This window comes from Mytilus edulis, chromosome 14 (genome assembly GCF_963676685.1).
Source record: "Mytilus edulis chromosome 14, xbMytEdul2.2, whole genome shotgun sequence".
Classification (NCBI taxonomy): Eukaryota; Metazoa; Mollusca; class Bivalvia; order Mytilida; family Mytilidae; genus Mytilus; species Mytilus edulis.
The window spans coordinates 6,898,737-6,905,881 of NC_092357.1; the positions used below are offsets into that span (position 1 = coordinate 6,898,737).

The 7,145-nt window shown below is 31.7% G+C and overlaps 1 long non-coding RNA gene across 1 annotated transcript; it reads left to right on the forward strand.

The window, feature by feature from the left end:
• The first annotated feature begins 2,833 nt into the window (after positions 1 to 2,833).
• Positions 2,834 to 6,783, forward strand: LOC139503566 (uncharacterized). Its single transcript, XR_011659130.1, has 4 exons — positions 2,834 to 2,925; positions 4,253 to 4,346; positions 5,208 to 5,414; positions 6,675 to 6,783. It is a non-coding gene; the product is annotated as an uncharacterized lncRNA (long non-coding RNA).
• The last annotated feature ends 362 nt before the right edge of the window (positions 6,784 to 7,145 follow it).

Below are 7,145 nucleotides of genomic sequence, written 5' to 3' on the forward strand. Positions count from 1 at the left end.
GATAAAGAAGAGGTTCTAATCTTGTCTTTGATTTTTAAATTGTTAATTTTTACTACAAAAATATAAAAAAATAAGCCAAAGATAAAAAATTCGTCATAAAAAAATATCATTGTGAAATTCATGTAAAACGTCTGTAAAACATGTATTTTACATGAGTTTGTATTAACACATGTTTTACACATGTGTAATATTTCACGCGTTTTGTAACGCATATTTAATATATGTTTTTGCATGCCTGTTACACTCATGTTGTAAAAAACATGCGTTAAACGCACAAAAAACATACGTTTTACACACGTTTTCTTTACCATGCGTAAAACATGCGTGGCACTTTTTGCTGTGTAGTATTGAAGTTGTTATCTAATAGTTTGTTTCAATGAATGCAATGTCGTTAATTTATTATTCCACTTCTGTGTTCTGTTGTTTTCCTCTTACAGTTTATGTGTTTCCCTGAGTGTTAGTTTGTGACTCGGATTTATTTTCTATCAATCGATATATGACTTTTGAACACCGATATATTACTGTTGCTTTTTTGAATTATATTGAATGTACTAATTTGTTTACCACCAAATAGTTTTTAAATATTATAGAAAAGAAATAATGACTCATCAATATTCATCAGCAGAGAACCAAAATAAAGAAGAGATATACAAGGTATCGAACAAATTCTTAAAGACATTTATCGCAAACCCTTTAAACAGTCTTTCAATTCATTTCTCGTTTCTCGTTATTTTATACAGAATAGACCGTTGGTTTTCCCGTTTGAATGGTTTTAGTCTTGTAATTTTGAGGCCCTTTATAGCTTGTTGTTCGGTGTGAGCCAAGGCTCCGTATTGAAGGCCGTACCTTGACCTGTAATTGATTCCTTTTATAAATTGTTATTTGGATGGAGAGTTGTCTCATTGGCACTCATACCACATCTTCCTATACCTATATAGTCCAGGTACTAAAAAGTTGTAAGAAATATTATTTTCAAGGTTATGGATACGTTTAATTGACCACTGCCACATACGATTCTATAAGCAAAGTCTTTCTGTCGGTACCTACCAAGTAAATAATTACAACCTGAGAAACAAATGTAAACACAATAAAAACATTGTTCATTTATAATCATACACTGTTTTTCTAGATATTGGCATTTTTTTTAAATTTGCATAATATCAAGTAGCGAATAAATGCGAGTTGTTATTATTAAAAAAAAGAACCCTATTATCAATAGAAATAATGACGACTGTATACGTCAAAGCGATTAAATTCTTTGATTGAAAATTATTCGCAACAATTAAGAAAACGAAGGCATGTATAATCGTCATGTGTACAATATAATTACAAATTAGTCGTCATATATAGTTTGTTCTGTAGCCTGTTATAGATCTGTGAATTGATTTTCTAATAATTAAATACATCTGTCAGGATGTAACTAGGTTATTTGTGTGCCTGATTTTGAAGCAATCATTTGGGAAAGTGATAGTTGGCACATTGTAAACGTTAAACCAAAACTTCAACTTAGCAAAATGAAAATGTTGTGTTTTGCTCGCTATACTGTTATTATTCTGCTTATGGACACACTTTGTCTTGCAAATCTGAATACTAAAAAACAAGATTTTGTCAATACAAAAGGCAGAAAAATTCTACCAAGCAGTTCAACATTGAAGATAGAAACAGCTACATCATCTATTGCTTGTAGTACTCTCTGTTGCGTGCTGGGAACATGTTGCGACGCCTGTTATGACAAGAAAACTAGACAGTGTATTTTAGAAGAATCGTGCTGTCCACAAAGTGAAATCTTTGGAGATGCATTGATGATGAAGAAGTTCACAGGTACCAGAATGTAATTTTAGAATTTTAGATATTTTATACATTTATTTAGATGACTCTCCTCCCTGATAAATTTGATTGATAATTGCTACTTTTCTCCAGATGTAAAATGATCAGTTTGATATGCAGAGTTCACACGACATTGATAGAAATATAATTTAAACATTGATTTTTGATCGTTTTACACACGTAAAGAGAAAATGTGACAATGTGTCTACCATAAACGGAACAATCACTAGTTCCGTGGACTTTTTTTGCAGTTTTAGTGAAGTTAAAGACAATGTATCAGAAAGGAAATCAAACGATGTAAAAAAAAAGAAGAAAAACAAGAGAAGGAAAAAGTACAAAATGTTATGACTGAAAGTTTCCCAGACAAAACCATATAAACCATTATTGTCGACGTTTGTTTTTAAAACGAATTGAGAATGAGGTTTTAAGCCTTATTAATGTAACTTATCTAATTTTCATGTTTTATGACCCCTCTCCTTTTTCTTACGCTGTGTTTTGTATTGTATATGTAAATATGCTTATCAAGGTTCATTTGTGGATTGATATGTGTATGCATAGTTCGTCCATTTGTGATGTTTATCGAAATGATTGAAATATAGATTCCACAACTGAAACAAGGTATAACGATATTCTTTACTCGAGACATTTTAATTATAATATTTAAAGCGCGAGGCTCTCAGAGAGTGGAGAAATATCGTAATACACTTTGATATTCTCAAAAAAAGTTGTTCGTGCGAAACTTATTTATTGAGTGTTGTTTTCATTTAACCTGGATTTTCCCTTTATCATTTCTTTTACGTTCTTCAAAGGTATGTTTATATAATTATTGATGTGTTTTCATATAGCGGAACGTAATGTCATAACATGCCGTAACGTCTTAGTAAATATACAATACATTGAGCCTGTAGAACTCAAATCATTATAATTGTACTATTAAAATCTATGTAAATATTTACAGAACGTTTTGCTTGATATTGGTTTTCTTTTAGAATTTATGCAAAATTTTCAGGTTCATTACAATGCCAAAACGGATGGTTTAAGAACGAAATTAACTGCTACTTCTTCAGTAATGACGAAAGAAATTGGAACGATGCTAAGGTTTGTACTCCTTCATTAATAAAAACAATAGGGAATATCAAAGGTCGCTCTCATTTAATTTATACGTGAAACACATTTCTCAAGATAAGTGAATCTGAAAGTCATGACAACATGAACGAATATTGAAAAAATATTTTGAAAACCCGTTTTCTTAAGTAGAATTAAGATTACTAATTCAACTTGGTCCGAACCTATCTAAAAATGTTTTTGAAATTGCTTAACTATGTCTTCTTTGTCTTATACGTCATAGTGCTAGTGTGTTTAATTGCGGGAACAGCAAATAATTGGTTTCAATTAGAGCGCCTCGATCCAAAAAAAAAGTCGTTTCATTGGGGGTCTGCATATATACTGCATATATACTGATAATAAGTCAGCTTTGCCTTTTACGCCGACGTCTCACCCCTCACTATTGCTCATCATAAAATATTCACTATCAAGGGCAAACCCGTAGTAAAATCAGTATAAACTCAAGTACCATCAATTTTTGTTTTAATTATAAGAATTCAACAGTGTTATTTCACATTGCGATAAGACGTGTCACGGTACTTGTCTATCCCAAATTCATGTATTTGGTTTTGATGTTATATTTGTTATTCTCGTGGGATTTTGTCTGATGTTTGGTCCGTTTCTGTTTGTGTGACATTTTAGTGTTGTGTCGTTGTTCTCCTCTTATATTTAATGCGTTTCCCTCGGTTTAAGTTTGTTACCACGATTTTGTTTTTTGTCCATGGATTTATGAGTTTTGAACAGCGGTATACTACTGTTGCCTTTATTTAATTGTATTGAGTTGTAAAAGTATTGATTATGCGCACGTTTTTAATATGAAGGGCTTCTTCGCTTCATACAAAATGTACTTCGGTCAATGGCAGTTGTTATCTTATAGTTCTTTTCTGAGGGTGTTGTATTGTCGTTTGAGTTTTTTGTTGCACTTCAGTGTTTCTGTTGTTTCGTTGTTTTCCTCTTATAGTTGATGAACTTCCCTCGGTTGTAGTTTGTAACCCTTATTTATTTTCTCTCAATCGATTTATGACTTTCGAACAGCGGTATACTACTGCATCCTTTATTTTACACCCCTATAAAATATAAAAATAAATAAATCAAGTAATAAGAGTCTTAAAAAATTTCCTTTCCTTGAGGTGTATACATTAAATGCTTTCAGAAAAATAAAAACTGAAAAAAATACGAATATATATTCTTTTGCAAGTTATAATTAGATTTTGTGATAATTAGTACACAAATCTTGACTATTGAAACTTAATAAATCTAATAGACAAAAAAGGGAAATTAGTATTGTGATACCATGCTATATAATATCCATCCATTCTAGTTTATTTGCGAAAGTTACGGCAGTAAGCTTGTAGAAGTAATATCAAGTTGTGAATTGAACTTTTTAAAGACAACGGCAACTGGATATGGTTCATGTATGTATATATAATTGTATTTTAACTAATAACATATTTTCTCTTATAGTTATGGCATGTTTTCTATTTCTTTCATAGATATTTTTCGTATCACACTACACATAATGTGATACGACAATCTTTTTTTATTTGATCGGCTTATCCAGCACCATTAGACATTATTACTGCATTTTCATTAGTTATTCGTTAGTTCAATGATTATTTTCAAATATAATGACGATGTACATTTCATCCATGGCAACACGCTTTGTGATTTCGTCAATAAAATATAAAACACTCAAACATTTCACCTGGAAATCTTCTTTTTTTCAAACTTAATTACACTCTAAAGCGTAAAAAAGTTTTATTATTGTAATGTTTAAGTCGGACATCGGGAAAGGACATATGACGTCAAACTGGAATGGGAAAAGACTAGATCGGGATTTTTTTGATTTTACACATTGAGAGTGATGACCAAAAATTCCTAAAAGTTTGCCAAACACAGCTAACTTAAAGGTAGTAGATTACTGAGGCAGAAAAGCCTTAGTTTTTTGAAAAATTTAAAGTTTTGTTAACAGTTAATTTATAAGTATGCACATATCAATGATAACTCAAGTCAACACAGAAATGCTGTCTACTGGGCTGGTGATATCCTCGGGGAAGTGATGTCCATTCTTACTCGTAATAAAACCTATAATTTCATTCAAAATCTTATTTATAATAGTTATCAAAGGTTCTAGGATTATAATTTAATACGACAGACGCGCGTTTTGTCTACATAAGACTCATCGCTGACGCTCAGATCAAAACACTTAGCATCTATAAGCCATGAACGCCATATTTATTTAGGAACTTTTTTTTTACATATAGTTTCATTTATAGCCTTCTGGATAGGCGGCACAGACATAGAAAAAGAGGGCGATTGGGTATGGTCCACTAGTCAGACTGATATCACCTTTAATGACTGGAGTATCGGACAACCAAACGATTTGCAGGGAAATGAAAATTGCCTTTACATGAGATCAGGAGTTAACCTTGAATGGTATGATAGGCCTTGTACACGTCTATCTCGTTTTATCTGTGAAAAAAGTAAGCTTTGTTTTTCATCTGTAGTCGATTCAATAAATAGAGTGTGTACAATATATATATTTGCGAAAGCAAATTTACAGATCTAACATTGTTGGGTTGATGTTTAGACGAGTTGTATATACATTATGTACACAGCCATGTATCACCATCATTGATGGCGATCCGATGGATACATCTGTTGTAGGGTTGTCACTGACTCAGACGTACTTATGAATATAATTATTTTCTGTGACTGTATCTTACATTAATTTGTAGGATCCTTTACTATAGATAATTTAGCTGATCTGTAACAATAACATCTTCATGCCTTATATATCATGTACTGTAGTACGCCGCTAGATTAAAACTGACGTGGAAAGGTAACACATGGCCAGCGAAAACTCTTTTTTTGAGAGCCCAGGTGGTCGTGTGGTCTAGCGGGACGGCTGCAGTGCAGGCGATTTGGTGTCACGATATCACAGTAGCATGGGTTCGAATCCCGGCGAGGGAAGAACCAAAAATTTGCGAAAGCAAATTTACAGATCTAACATTGTTGGGTTGATGTTTAGACGAGTTGTATATATATATATATATATAGATTAACACATTGTTCTGCCATGACAAAATGATGATCGCCAAAACTACTTTTTTTTAAATTTTAGAATGTACATTTTCTGTCTGAGTAGCATTTGCCTTTTTCTTTTGTGATGTCACTCATTATAATTCATTTTTGATAACACCTGTTGTACATGTGGCTCATGTTGTATTATATCTCTAACATTATATTTATAAGATTTTAAAATTCTTTGTCTGTCAATCTTGTCGTTAGTATTTTCGCATATTATTTCAGTTGCATAATGGCTAGCTATTAATCCATCATTTTTTTTTAACAAAATGCCTGTACCAAGTCAGGAATAATGCAGTTGTTGTCCATTCGTTTGATGTGTGTGAGCTTTCGCTTTTGCCATGTGATTAAGAATTTTCAGTTTTTTTTTTTTTTTAGATGTTACGTTTTGCATTGACATCATGCTTCATTTGTTACTTCCATTCTTTGTTAGGCGTTGTTCTTTTGTAAGAAGTTTTACGGAAAACTAAAATGACAGGCACACCTTTGTAATAGTGGTTATATGTACCTGTAGTCATTAGTAAACACCTTGATTGATATATTTTTCGTTTCCAATAACTCATAGTATTACATCATGTGCATGTTTGTTAACTTAATCATTCGTTAAATCAAATATATTCTTAGTAATTATTATGCATTGACATTTTTTCTTACAGACTTATTTAATTGAGTGGAAACCATACAGACAGAAGAGACAAAGATGACATCTTTAAGAAAGACAATGCTTTTAGTGAACCAATTGTTGTATAATGAAAATGTTATCCGCAGAGTGTTCAAATGTTACTGAAATTACGTGATTACTTGATATAATATTGTACTTAATTCAATGTACTTTTAAACTTTTCTTTTTATGTACGAGCTATATTTATTTATTGATAGATGTTATTTAGCAATAACACCAGGTTCAACCCATCATTTGTTTTAAAATAGGAGTATGAACTTTTTTTATAGGCCGTTCCTATGTATGTTGATGTTTTGTTTTTGGTGCACACTAGTTTTTTGTTGTCCCGTTTTGTCTTATAGTTGATGTATTTCCCTCTGTTTAGTTTGTAACCCGGATTTGTTTCCTCTTATCGATATACGTCTTTTGAACAGTAGTACAATACTGTTGTACTAAATTAGAGATT